The sequence below is a fragment of the Microcebus murinus genome, chromosome X (assembly GCF_040939455.1).
Source record: "Microcebus murinus isolate Inina chromosome X, M.murinus_Inina_mat1.0, whole genome shotgun sequence".
Classification (NCBI taxonomy): Eukaryota; Metazoa; Chordata; class Mammalia; order Primates; family Cheirogaleidae; genus Microcebus; species Microcebus murinus.
In genome coordinates this window covers 56,366,644-56,381,772 of record NC_134136.1, presented here as the reverse complement: position 1 = coordinate 56,381,772, position 15,129 = coordinate 56,366,644, and the positions used below count along the sequence as shown (strand labels likewise).

Below are 15,129 nucleotides of genomic sequence, written 5' to 3'. Positions count from 1 at the left end.
TTCATTCTCTTTTATTTTCCAGTTTTTGAAATAATAAGTTGATTTCCCTAGCATTGTTTTAGAGTATCAATCTGAACCAATGTATCGAAATAGATTTGATATGTTTCAGTCCATTACAGTTATTATTCTAATGGTTGTTCAAGTTGTTCCCTCTTTGAGCAGCAGAGGAATCATCAAGTTGGCTTCTGAGTCCTTTTTGACATGACTCAGTGGTCACTGATACTTAACTTATGTTATGACAAGATGTTCCAGGATCATCCTGTAATTTCTTGCTCTAATCCTATTTAATGTTTAACAAAAGCCTAGTCAACTGGCCCACTTTGGCCTGAGCCGTAAAATAAACTCTGGGACATCATTCACCTATAAGAGACATCTGCCTCTAGAATGAGGTTTACGAACAATGAATTAAAAGTGGGCAGCAGACATGAAATAAATCCTCTGGGAGAGGATATGTATATTTAGTCTTTGGTACTCATTAGCCTCTATGGATAATTCCACTTCTTCAAACTATAATCCTGCTAACAGTTCCTGGACATTTCATCATCAGCCAAGAGGATAAGGCTTTATGGGAATATGATTACTAAACGGTTTTTATCAGTAAGCTTCATTGAAGGTGGCTCACTTCTTATTCACCTATGCAAGAAGTTTTTATCTAGAAAACTACTCCCTTACTCCTGAAAATTAGAAACAGAACATCACTGTCTCCCAACCACCCAAACTTCCCTGCTTTGTTGCTTTGCTTGGCACTATTTGTATTGTTAGGGTGAATTAAGCCATCTTACGAATAAAGGTAATTAGTACATATTTTGGAGTACTAAATATTTTCTTTTATTTTTTAACATGATGCTTCTAATTTTGACTGGTATATCATACAATCTGCTTCTTTCCTAGACTGAATATTTGATAGTTATTTTCCTAAGACTCCTGGACATAGGCAACAATTCTTTTCTTTAGGAAAAAAAAATGAAACATCCTCCAGAAGGAAGCCAGCACATATTTTCATATTTTATTGACCTTTTTTTTAAGACAGAGTCTCACTCTGTTGCCCAGGCTAGAGTTCAATGACGTCATCATAGCGCACTGCAACCTCAAACTCCTGGGCTCAAGCCATCCTCCTGCCTCAGCCTCCCAAGTAGCTGGGCATATAGGTGCATGCCACCATGCCCAGTTAATTTTTCTATTTTTTGTAGAGACAGGGTCTCGATACGTTGCTCTGGCTGGTCTTGAAATCCTGGCCTAAAGAGATCCTCCAGCCATGGCCTCCCAAAATACTAGAATTATAGGTATGTGCCACTGTGCCCAACCTTCTCTATTTACCTTGAGACTCAGTTTATCCCTATTTTGAAAGCAATGAAAGTAAGATTATGTGGGATAAAAGTACCTTCGGTCAAAATTCATTAAGTAGGCCGGGCGCAGTGGCTCACGCCTGTAATCCTAGCAGTCTGGGAGGCCAAGGTGGGTGGATTGCTCGAGGTCAGGAGTTCGAAACCAGCCTGAGTAAAAGCGAGACCACGTCTCTACTATAAATAGAAATTAATTGGCCAACTAATATATATAGAAAAAATTAGCCGGGCATGGTGGTGCATGCCTGTAGTCCTAGCTACTCGGAAGACTGAGGCAGTAGGATTGCTTGAGCCCAGGAGTTTGAGGTTGCTGTGAGCTAGGCTGACGCCACAGCACTCACTCTAGCCTGGGCAACAAAGCGAGACTCTGTATTAAAAAAAAAAAATCATTAAGTAAAAGTAATTGCAATTCATAATTACATTTTAAAAAACAAAAACAACCTTATCCTATGGAACAGTTAATAGGGGAAGCCATTCACTCTTCAAATTATAGGGACCTCAGGAATCGGATGCTTATGCATTCAGTGTGCTTGAAATTGTGTAGAGTTTGCATGCTGCTCTGTCATGCTGTTTACAATCCTCCATGCCAAAACAGAAAACTGGTGTGCATGCCTTCCTATAGGCCATTTTGTCCATTTCTCTTTATTTTTGTTCATTTTTTAATTTGGGGAGGGGAGTATGTGAATAAGTAGAGTTGCAGATAAAATACAGGACATACTGAAAAAATGATTCACTGTTTATATTGAAATTCAAATTTAACTGGAGTCTTGTATTTTTATTTGCTAAATCTAGCAATCCTATGGATCAATAGAAAGTAATGTGACTGATCTGTGAAAATTAAAAAGGACTACACATTGCATAAAGTAGAAACAGCACTTCTAAACTATAATGTACATGCAAATTATCTCCAGTGCTTGTTGAAGAGCAGATTGTGATTCTGAAGATCTGGAGCAGGACCAGAGGTTCTGCATTTCTAACAAGCTTCCAGTTGATGCCAATAATACTGGTCTGTGGACCACAGTTTGAGCAAGGCTGCAGTGGAAAGTGTGTGTGTGAGTGTGTGTGTGTGTGTGTGTGTATATGTGTGTGTGTGTGTGTGTGTGTGTGTTCACGTGCACGCTCGTACTGTCCAGCATCTGAATTCACTTTCTGCACTTAGGAAATTCACCAATATATGAGTCTTGGAGGAAAATTGACCCTGGTTCCCACTATGGAATCTGATAGAAGGTGTCATATACTTTATTAACCTCTCCTGCAGCCTGAATTTAGTTGCATGACCTGCACTCTATTAATCAGAAGCATTTGCATAATAAATTGAGTCAGGAACTATTAATATCAATAGTAACACATAAAAGCTAGGATAGCAATGAATTCTCTTTCTTGTAACAGCTACAGTTTGGGCAAATTGAGTTCCCATGGCAATAATGGTGGTAGATGAAGGGGCAGAGTCCAGCACACTGAGTAGCCTCATTTAAAGTAATATTCTTGCTGAGCGGCTGAATCTGCAGCATGGTTTTAGGCATTATTACTAGCTACACAGCTCTGAGCTTGGTTCTCAACCTTCACAAAGATTCTGTGAGCTGCCCAATTTCTTTCCACCTCAATAACTCAGAATTTATATTTGTCACTTGAAACTAAGAACCCCAGTCAATCCAAAGCCAGAAGCTAGCTGGCTTATACAGCTGGCAATATGTGTGTGGCATCAACACTCAGGGTGACCTCTGTTTCACAGGGTGAGGATCTTTCTGAGAAAGGGGTAACCATCACTTGTAGAAACAGTAGCTATTTCCTGGCATATACCTCTATGTCTCTTTTTTTATTATACTATTACCTCTGTTCATGACTGATCTTGGCATAATAGGACTAGATTCGTAAGCTAACCCTATCATAACGAATTATATGACTTTTGGCAAATTATTTAGTCTCTATTTCCTTGGCTGTTAAAAGGTGCTGAGACTACTATATAGTTCTACTATTGCATTTATTCACATTATATCATTATTATTTGTTTTTACAACTTTATTGAGATACAAACTACAGATAAAATTCACCCATTTCAAGTGTATAATTCAATGACTTTTAATAAATTTACTAAGCTGTGCAACCATCATAATTAAGTCTTAGAACATTTCATCCACTAAATAAAATCCCTCAGGCTCATTTACAGTTAGTCCCTATATCCACCCCCAGCCCCAGATAACCACTAATCTACTTTCTGTGCCTATATATAGAGATTTTCTTTTCCTGGCCGTTTCAAATAAATAAGATCGTACAATCATGATTATTTGTTACACAAGTTTTGTACACTAATGAGTTCCCAAAAGGCCTATGTCTAACAGTAGAGATCAATGAAATTGAAAACAGAAGAAAATAAAGAAAATCAATGAAACAAAGACCTGAATCTTTGTAAAAAATCAATAAAATCGACAAACCTCTAGCAAGTCTGACAAAGGAAAAAAATGACAAATAACCAATATCAGGAAGGCAACAGGAAATATCACTACACATGCTGAAGACACCAAAAGGATAGTAAGAGAATAATACAAACAATTCTACAAAAATATATTTTATTATTTATTTTTATTTTATTTTATATTTTTGAGACAGAGTCTCACTCTGTTTCCTAGGCTAGAGTGCCGTGGCGTCAGCCTAGCTCACAGCAACCTCAAACTCCTGGGCTCAAGCGATCCTCCTGCCTCAGCCTCCCGAGTAGCTAGGACTCACCATGCCCAGCTAATTTTTTCTATATATATTTTTTAGTTGACCAATTAATTTCTTTCTATTTTTTAGTAGAGACGGAATCTCGCTCTTGCTCAGGCTGGTTTCAAACTCCTGACCTTGAGCGATCCTCCTGCCTTGGCCTCCCAGGGTGCTAGGATTACAGGTGTGAGCCACAACGCCCGGCCTACAAGAAATATATTTTAGAATTTAGACAAAGTCTACCAATTGCTTCGAAATCACAAACTAATAAAATGCACCAAAGACAAAATAGATCATCTGAATACTCTCACAACTACTAAAGAATGTGAATTCATAATTTAAAACCTCAAAAGAAATCTCCAGGCACAGATGGTTTCATTTGTTTCTACCAAACACTTAAACAGAAATAACACCAATTCTCACAATGTCCTCCAAAAAATAGAATAGGAGGTAACACATCCCAACTTATTTTATGACGCCACTCTTACCCTGATACCAAAACCAGACTGACAGTATGAAAAACAGACCACATACCAATATTTTCCATGAATTTAGATGCAAAATCCTCAACAAAATACTAACAAACTGAATCCAATAATGTATAAAAAGAATTATACACCACAACCAAGTGGGATTTATTCCATGTGTGAGAGGCTGGTTCGACATTTAAAAATCATTCAATGTAATCAACCATATATCTAAAAAAGAAAAATCCTATGATTATATCACTGGACACTGAAAAAGCATTTGGCAAAATCCACTCTTCCCCCCCATTCCTGACAAAAGCCTTTAGTAAACTAGGAACAGAGGGGAATTTCCTCAACTTGATAAAGAATATCTACAAAAACCTACAGCTTGCTTAACAATAAAAGAACATCATACTTAACAGTAAAAGACTTTTTCCTAGGGGAGAAAAATCTACCTGTCTAACCCCAAGGGAAGAGCTAGGGTCTAGCCCACCCACGTCCCTCTGCCCTAGCCTCTGAGTGGCACTCACAGCGCCAAAGGAGGGTCAGTGGTCCAGGGCAACAAGAGGTCCTGGACCCCAGTGCCTTTGTCTTCAGGGATGAGTGGCAGGATATTAGCCTAGGGCTAATTCACAGTCCTCTCACACTAACAGCCTCAACCCCCATGCACACTCTGTTCCCATGCTGCATTCTCTCTTCCCCTGTGTTTCTCCTTTGGACCTTCTCCAGATCTAAATCTCATCTTCTGAACATTGTGATGTTGCCCTCATACGTGAAAATAAATAAGGAAGAAAGTCAAAGCGTTGGTTAGGAGAATAGCAATCAACATTTTTGTCAAGGTTTGTATTAAATCTTCCATCATGTCCAGGCTATCTTAACAGACTGCATGTAGAATGATGCCCCAGTCACTCCTCCGTAAGGAGGAAGAAAGGGGGCATCTCTCTTGATTTTTTAGAGACTGGTGGAGAACTCTTTTCAACATTCTTGACTGTTCTCTAGGAAGGTATTTTATTTATTTATTTTTTTCTTCCACTACTGTAAGATGAGGGACTAGAAAGGTATTTTAAGCTGGTGGATTTCTCACTTGATTTGCAGATGTAGTTCATTCAGAGCACTTGATATATTTTTCTTTTTATGTCTGTCAGGGGAAAAAACCTAGCGCCACTCTCTCCTGCACACTTTTTCAGACTTATGGGGCCATAATTTTCATGCATGTTTGAAGTAGGAAAATCTGTATCGTGCCTTACTTTCTCACTTGAATTACCGCCTACTGAGACTGTGGTTGACCTTTAGGCCCATGATGTTCCTGAATATGAGTGGCATGCATAATTAGCAGGCTAGTGAGAAAGAAGAAAGTGATATCAAAACCACTACCCAGGGACATCAGAACAATGGCTTGAGAACCCAAGGACTCAATGGGCCATCCCTGCTCTGCCATAGATGCCCTCTGGGACCTTGACCAAGCCAGATCATCTCTTTGTGTCTTTCTTCTTGGTAAATTAAATAAAACTATTCTCACCAAGTCCTATCTCACAAATATGTTGTATAAATAAACTTAAATGATTGAGGTGAAAATATTGAAGGTTTTGGTTGAGGGATGAAGGGTGGCAGGCGAAAGGCACTCTCTGAATGGAAGATTCAGGAAAAGGAAGCCATTTGGTCTTCAGTTCAGAAACCAATCATTTTAACTAAATTCAATATATATCTGTTGAGCACTAACTCTGCATATGTAGGATTTTGTTCTATGTGCCACGTGGCCTTCGTAGGAGTTATAATCTAGCGGAATTACACTAACTCCACCATAGTTTGACTTTTCATGCCTGTGCCAGTTCCCAACTGTGAGTCTTGATTATTTTCATTCTCTCTCTATTCATGCAATTAATAAAATGCAGCGGAGCATTACTAGATAGAGGTCCTTTCATTGTCTAACAGAAGTATGCTTTTCATTTATGTCTCCTTACCTTCTGACTCTTATGTCAGTCATTTATGATTCTTCTTTGCCTTATCAAGTTGTATTCATCCTTCAAGACCCTGCTTAGTCTAAGCTCAGCTTAAGACCAGTCTTTCCATGTCTACTTCCATTTGCTCTAATTTTCCATTTCTCTGAATTCTTGCTGCACTTGATAGTCTGAGCCACACAAAGTTAGTACTTGATTATACATGTTCTTGCATTGTTCGCTAATCATTTCTGGGGTGTTGTGCCTAACTTGCCAATTAGATATTAATGCTATAAAAGAATGGTCTATCTGCCAGAGGCATCCGTGAAAAAAGAAAAAAAAAAGAAAAGAAAAAAATAATAAAAAACGAATGGTCTATATTGTAAACTTCTTTGTGCCTTCCTCTAAAATATAGCACAATGCAAAGTACTGATTACATAAATTTAAGCCCTTTGAAGGGCTATATCAATCTCTGCATACAGTTACCAAAGGAGTATGAAAATTCTCTTTTCGTAGAAATTGTATAAGTGCGCTGATCATCCTTGGGACTTATTCAAAAGCCCTCTATTACTAAGTGGTTTGATCATAAATGTGAATTTGTATATGCAGTCCAACCCTAATTATATAAAAACAGGGAGAATAAAAAATTGAAGGAAATAAAATTTAACCAATGCTTGCCTCTGGATGGTGGCATCATTCATGATTTTTGTTTTCTTTAAACTTTCCTAAACATCCAAATTTTTCTATAATGAACTTGTATTTCTTTAATGATCAGAAAAATTATATTAAGATCTAAATTTAACCCTTTGCACTCGCTTGCTTTTTTTCTCATTATCCACTCGACATTATCCACACTCAACATCCAAGTGCAAAGAGTTAAAACTTCAAAACTCAGGCCGGGCGCTGTGGCTCACTCCTGTAATCCTAGCTCTTGGGAGGCCGAGGCGGGCGGATTGCTCAAGGTCAGGAGTTCAAAACCAGCCTGAGCAAGAGCGAGACCCCGTCTCTACTATAAATAGAAAGAAATTAATTGGCCAACTGATATATATATAAAAAAAATTAGCCGGGCATGGTGGCGCATGCCTGTAGTCCCAGCTACCCGGGAGGCTGAGGCAGAAGGATCACTGGAGCCCAGGAGTTTGAGGTTGCTATGAGCTAGGACGCCACGGCACTCACTCTAGCCTGGGCAACAAAGCGAGACTCTGTCTCAAAAAAAAAAAAAAAAAAAAAAAAAACTTCAAAACTCAAAGCAATAGCTTATTGGTATGTACAATATCAATTAACAAAAATTAAATATGTAAAACCACAGCAGATGCTAAAATGGCACAGCAATCAATATCTAATACCAAATATCAGTTTATTGTTGTTATTTCAGAATAACTTCTAAGTACAGAATTTATGTCTTATCTTACAAATCTTTTCTTTTTTACTTTTTATTTGGATAGACATTTATCCAAAGAATATATGCAAATAGCCAATAAACACATGAAAAGATGCTCAACAACATTATTCATTAGAGGAATGCAAATCAAAATCACAATGAGATACCTCATCATACCCACTAGGATTATTATAACCAAAAAAAACAAAAAAACAAAAAACTAAGATGGAAAAGAGAAAGTGTGGTAAGGCTGTGGAGAAATTGGAATCAAAATAAATTTTATTGGGAATGAAAAATGGTACATCCACTGTGGAAAAGTTTGTCAATCCATCAAAACATTAATCATAGTGTTACCATATGACCCAGCATATACACTCCTAGTTATATAACAGAGAAAATTGAAAATATACTTGCACACAAAATTTGTACATGGATATTTATAATAGCCAAAAGTTGGAAACAACACAAATGTTCATCAGCTGACAAATGGATAAACAAAATGTGCTATGGACATACAATGGAATATTATTCAGCCATTAAAAAGGAAAGAAGCATGTGCTACAACATGGATAAACTTGAAAACATTATGCTAAGGGAAAGTAGCTAGTCACAAAAGATGATATATTATATAATTCCATTTATATGAAATGTCCAGAACAGAGAAATCCATACAAACACAAAGTAGACTAGTAGTTGTGTAGGGCTGGAGGGTAGCTGGGGGTGGGAGTGGGTGGGTAAGGGCATGGTAGCTAATGTGTACAGGGTATCTTTTTGGGGTAATGAAAGTGTCCTAAAATTGACTGTGGTAATGGTAGCATGTATTTGTGAATATACTAAAAACAATTGAATTGTACACTTTAAGTGCATGAATTGTATAATTTGTGGACTATATCTCAATAAAGTTGTTTTTTAAAAATCTTGTACACCAATGTTCATAGCAGCATTAGTCACGATGGCAAAAAGTGGAAACAACACAAATGCCCAACTGAAGAATGGATAACCAAAAAGTCACATATTTGTACAATGAAATATTATGCAGCATAAAAAGGAATGAAGTACTGATGCATGCTACAAGTGGATGAACCTACCTCAAAAACATTATGCTGAATGAAAGAAGTCAGACACAGGAAACTACATATTGTATGATTGCATTTATATGCGGCATCCAGAATAGGCAAATCCATAGATATACAAAGCTAATTAATGATTGCTGGCACATAAGAGTAGGAGAGAATTGGGAGTTGCTGCTAACAGGTTATGGGTTTTAAGGGGTGGGGAATAATGAAAATTTTCAGGAATTAGATAGTGGTGATCTAATCTAAGTGGGTGCATAATATAAATTCATATTTGAGAAATCACTCTACTGCACACTTTTAAATGGTGGATTTATGTGTATTTGTCTCAATATTTTAAATTGCCAAAAAAGGCTGTTCATGAGTAAACCATCATTTAATGGTAGTCTTTGGCCAGGCATAGTAGCTCACGCCTGTTATCCTAGTACTCTGGGAGGGAGGCCGAGGCAGAAGGATTGCTTGAGGTCAGGAGTTTGAGACCAGCCTGAGCAAGAGCGCAAGAGCAACACCCTGTCTCTACAAAAAATAGAAAACTTAGCCAGGTGTGGTGGCACGTGCCTATAGTCCCAGCTACCTGGGAGGCTAAGGCAGGAGGAGCACTTGAGCCTAGGAGTTTGAGGTTGCAGGGAGCTATGATGACACCACTGCATTCTAGCCAGGGTGACAGAGCAAGACTCTGTCTCAAATAAATAAATAAATAAATAAATAAAACGGCAGTCCTTAAAAAAAATGAGAACAGTTAGTTCTCATAATGGCCAGTTAGTGAAGAGAACCAATAGAGTGGTTTTCCAGAAGCTTGGAGAAGAGTTTTAAGAACAGAGCAGTCAAAATCATTCAAACAATTTCCATATGCTGATTCCATTCTCACCAGACATCCTTTAATTATGATTTGGCTTCTCATGTAGCTTTCATTTTGACAGAAAATTTACTGACCAGAGTTTTCTGGTCTTCTTGGCAGTTATATTTTTCATGAAAAAAAATAAATTAGATTGGAAGCGTGGTTTATAAGCGTTTTCTGCTCATCCTACTGAGGCAGATTGACTCTCCCCCCTCCTAATTTTAGGTCAGATGTGGGGCCTCATGACACTAGATACACCAAGAGAATTTGAGAGAAATTTTGTTGCCTAGGGAACCGGGTGGGGGTGGGGAGGGTGCTGCAAACAGGTTGAAAGTGGCAGAAAGAGTCTTACGGGCCTTTACAGTGTCTGGGGGTGAGACTAGGGAAAACTTCCCCCCAGCATGGGTTGTAGATTTGCAAATTTTAAACTTCCCACCTGTTCCAAAAGAAATGGTGGGCAGGTTGGATTGTTGCCAGTTTTAAATTTTCCACCAGAGGCGGAGACAGACTGGAGAGTTGCGAGTTTTAAATATCTCACTGGTGCCAGAGTCTTGCAGGCTATAGATTTGCTAGTTTTTAAATTCCTCCCAGCACCAAGGCAGGTATGTTGGCTTTCTTATTAGCCTGGCTGGAAGTGGGGACCAACTATGAATATTCCAAGATTTTGGAACTTTAAACTTTTATGTTTATTTTGACTCGCTGTTTTTTCCTGTAAAGCTTATTTTCGGGGTCAGAAGCTATAGACGAAAAAGAAGAAAGTAGCTCAAATAGGAAACATTGGGTAGGATGCAGTGATTGGACTCTTATGTGCGTTAAGGAACAAGCCAGGCAAGTTTAGGTAATTCTTGAAAGATAAACCAGTAGTGTCATAGACCTTGTGGAGAAACTTGGGAGAGAAACTTTCTTTACAGTTCAAAACACAATGTTTAAAAAATGTGCAGTATTTTGGCATGTGTTTCTCTTGTGTTTTTTCTTTGCATTTTTGTAACTATTACAGAATTAGGAATAACAGAGAGAAGCAAGCAAAACCGTATGTTTAAAACAAATGTGGTGAAATTATTTTAATAACTTCATGTATATTCCTTTCGCTTATCTGATAAGAGGTGAGAAGTGTCTCACCTCTTATAAACAATATGCATTTTTAAGCTGGTGCCTTTAGCCCTTACACACAGAGAGAACACAGAATTCACATTTCCACGTGGTCAAATACAATGTACAGCCATGCTTTCAGGATTGCAACATGGGGTTAAGTGCAAGGTTCGCTGAATTGATCTGCATCTGCGCTGGTCCCTCACCCTTGTCCGCGGCCTTTGTCCGCAGCCGGCGGCCCACGGCCCATGGCCCAGGGCCCGAGAGCCGCTGCCTTCGAGGGTGTGTAACGGTTGCACATGTCGACGCCCGCCATCCATGGTCACTTGGAAAGGGTACCCGGATGTTCGGGGAGGGTGGAGCCGGCGTCTACCCATGAGGCAGCGCGCATAGTTATATATTCCAGCCGTGAGCCGGGGCGCTCATTCCGCGCTGGAAGTCTCGGCGTCCCTCTGTGTTGCTGAGTCGGTAGCCTAGCGTTTTCGCGCTCCTCCCTTTCCTCCTCCCCTTTTCCTCCTCCTTCTCCACCTCCTCCTCCTCCGATCCCCAGTAAGGCCGATCTGCTCTGCTCTCGGTAAGCGTCCCCCGCCCCCGCCTGTGCCGCGCTGGAGCAGGCAGCGGCTCTCCCGCGCGGTCGTGGCCGCCTTGCTCCGAGGATAGCCACGCCTGAGGATCTCGATGCCCGCGCGGGTCGTCAGTCTCCACCAGAGCGCGGGGGAGGGGATAGGCTTGGCGGCGCGGCAGCTGGTGGGCCACCATCTTGCGCCGGCCCTGAAGGGGGAGGGATCTCGGAAAGGTAGCTGCTTGTCGGTGGGGTTTGGCGACCCGCTGCTGCGCGGGCAGTGGCCTCGCGGGCCATCGCCGCCTTAGAGGCCGACTTCTCACCTCCCGAGGCCTATGACTCCGTCCCCATTCTGGTTTTGGCTTTTCTTTCTAGAGGCAACTCCCTTTGGTCTTTTGTATGTTTGATGCTGATGTCTAACGAGACCCGCCCACCCCCAAGTCTCTTCAGTCATACCAAAAGAGATTAGTGGGGGGTTCGAACTTTAAGGCATCAGAGATCCTGTGTCCCCTTCCTTTTGCTCGAACCCCCCCCCCCCATAGGTTACCACGCGCACACCCTTGTTCCTTACCAAAGGGATTTCGCTTCTCTGTCATAGAAATCGTGCTCCATTCCGTTATTGTCTAGAGGATAAGAGCCCTAAGGAGAAACGTGGAGTTACATACACTGTTTCCTAACAGTAAGCTTTGCAGGTTTTACTTAATGAGATGGAAAAAATTATCTCATTCTGAGGTTTTATCCTGTTCTGGAGATGGAGGAAGTTCCTTTCAATTTATCTCAAGTTTTAATGCTTTTTAAGGAAAAATTTGAGAGGAAAATGTCAAGTGAACCAGCATCTTGCAGGCATGGGAAACCTTCATCCAAGGGATTCTCTTTGTTTGAAAAGATTAATTTTGGAGTTTTTGTTTTTTTTAATCTGTGAGCCTAAATTTTTGACTTTATTGTTTTCAGGTTTGGACTATGAGATTTAATGTCTTTTAGTGCCGTTAAACATAAAATTGAAACCTAGAAGTAGAGTTTTAGACTACAAAAGCCTCCCTCTTAGCATTCGTGAGGTGTCCCGATTTGGGAGTTACTGTGCAAACTCAAACTGTCTCCTTAAGCAGAAACTTTACAGAGCCTTTGAAGGCGCTGGTTTGCTTGTAAAACTAAGTTAGGGCTGTGTACCTTTGTTTTAACAAATTCCACTATAATTGTATCTTGCATTTGTATATTTCAGTGATAATCACCCCTTTTGAGATGGTCTGTGAGGTGCTGATAGAACTGTTCTGAGGTGAGAAAACATCCTCAAGGAGAGAACTTTATGGAGGTCAGTGCCTAGGAAGTGCTAGAACTCATTCTTCAACCTAGGTTTTCTGACCCTCATCCAATGCTCCGTTCACTCACTATATTATATGCCACTTTTTATGGGAGTGAAGTGCTAGAGGCGAATAAGCCATGAGGAGGCTCATTTAAAAATTTTAAGAAATATTATTCAATCCTCTTTTTCTTTATATCTTTATTTTAAGACTTCGTATTTTTTCAACTTTTTAGTATTTAATATTTCCAAGCATGTTGAAAAGTTGAAGAATGGCCTATTGAAAAAGTTCTGATGTTGAAGAACTCCAAATCTCAGCTTTTCCTGTTTGACCTGTTTTCCTCAGTTAGATTTTTTTTTTTTTTTTTGGTCCAGTTTGGCTTTTTTGGTCTAGTATTTTACTACTCAGCATTGTCTCTTTTAGTAGGGGAGAAAAGAGAAAGGGAAAAGGGATATACAGTTCTGTACCTTCTTTTTCTCCCACTTGTTTTCTTTATTCAACAGGATGTTTAGAACCATACCAAGAACTTATTTGTTGGTGGCTTAACAAAGTGGGCAGGTGAAATACCGAAAGAGAATAGCAATTTTTATAAAAAAAGAAGGTAATTTACAGCTTGAAATAACAGGATATTAGAAATTTATATTGAAAACATTTTGTCATTCAAAAATCACTTTTCAAAGATCAGAAATATTTATCACTTATGTTCACTAATTAGATATATAACCCTGAATTTTTTTTCTGTATCTTCTGCCTCAGAGAAAAACTTAAAAATACTGGGTTTTCAGTCAGGTTGTTCCAAGTAATGATTCAGGAAGACTTGATTTATTCAGTAATTTTGATCAAAAATGTATGTCTAGACTTTTCCCCCCCAGTGCTCTACAAGTTCAAAGAAACTTCTCTAGTAAAGAACTATAGAAATGATCCCTGAAAGTATAATCTTTGGACCTTTTTGATCCATTCTTTGCAAAGTGGTTTTCTTTTAGAGAGTGTTTCTCTTTCTTTTTTTTTTCATTTTTTTGTTTCCTTTCTTAATTTTTATTTTTAATTGACATCTGATAATTGTATATATTTATGGGATACAATGATGTTTTTATCTATGTATGCATTATAGAAATATTCAATCAGGCTAATTAATATGTACATCATTTCACCAATTGATCATTTTGTTGTGGTGAGAACATTAAAAATCTATTTTAGCAATTTTGAAATAATACATTATTATTGACTGTGGTGACTTTGTAGGGCAATAGGTAACTAAAACTTATTTCCCCATTCTCACTGAAACTTTCTACTCTTCGATCAGCATCTTCCCTTTCCCATCTCTTCTGCTCCTCCTTCCCCCCAGCCTCTGGTGACCACTTTTCTATTCTCTGTTTTTATGAGATCAACTCTTTTCCACATATAAGTGAGATCATACAGTATTTTTTTCAGAGGCTAATAAGAGAATCCAGCTGTCTTAAGACAAATATTAAAGACATTTGAGGAAATGTAAATCATTGTTACTCTTTGCACTAGATTTTTTGTTTTAAAAAATATTTTCATTAAAAGTATTTATATTTAACATGTAATGGTTTTATTCTTAATAAATTAATACATATTTAAATTTTGTCTCTGTTTCAGATTCTAATATGGTATCAGTAGATATGATCCACATAAACATAAAGCTCAGTAGGATCCTCAGTAAGTTGTAAGAGTGAAAAGAGGTCCTGAGACAAAGGAGTTTGAGAACTACTGATCTGATGTAGTTTATTTGTGATAGTATTTTAATTGAGTTCTTTATGTGAAGTAGAATTTTGTTCTCTTTTTAGTGCTTGTACTCATCAACTTGTAGTATGACTTCAGGTAAAGAAGAAGTTTTTATACAACGATAGTTGTGTAAAAAAAAAGTTTTTTTTTTTTTTTTTGAGACAGAGTCTCGCTTTGTTGCCCAGGCTAGAGTGAGTGCCGTGGCGTCAGCCTAGCTCACAGCAACCTCAAACTCCTGGGCTCGAGCGATCCTTCTGCCTCAGCCTCCCGGGTAGCTGGGACTACAGGCATGCGCCACCATGCCCGGCTAATTTTTTTATATATATATCAGTTGGCCAATTAATTTCTTTCTATTTATAGTAGAGACGGGGTCTCGCTCTTGCTCAGGCTGGTTTTGAACTCCTGACCTTGAGCAATCCGCCCGCCTCGGCCTCCCAAGAGCTAGGATTACAGGCGTGAGCCACAGCGCCCGGCCAAAAAAAAAAAAAAAAAAAGTTTTTTAAAGGAGAAGTTAAGCAAAATAGTACAAAATCCTGTATAAGAATATTTCTTGTATTTTATTTATTTAATCTTCACAATAGTGCTGTAAAGAAGCTATTACTGTTTTCATTTTGCAGATAGAAAGTAAGGCTGGGCGGGGCGCGCGCTCGGTGGCTCACGCCGCGGGCAATCCTAGCACTCTGGGAGGCCGGCAA

At 39.0% G+C, this 15,129-nt stretch overlaps 1 protein-coding gene and 1 pseudogene across 6 annotated transcripts in view; one reads left to right on the top strand and one right to left on the bottom strand.

The window, feature by feature from the left end:
• The first annotated feature begins 11,258 nt into the window (after positions 1 to 11,258).
• The window catches only part of ZNF280C (zinc finger protein 280C), a 53,331-nt gene continuing 49,460 nt past the window's right edge, over positions 11,259 to 15,129 (top strand). For 4 of the 6 annotated variants that reach the window (XM_075999577.1, XM_075999576.1, XM_012750412.3 and 1 more), the window contains exon 1: positions 11,259 to 11,402. The gene's annotated coding sequence lies outside the window, so the exon portion shown is untranslated. Of the gene's footprint in view, positions 11,403 to 12,609; positions 12,700 to 15,129 lie in introns of all 6 variants that reach the window. The other 2 variants (XM_012750411.3, XM_012750406.3) reach the window with 2 other exon arrangements.
• LOC142865994 (uncharacterized) lies at positions 13,556 to 13,628 on the bottom strand (annotated as a pseudogene).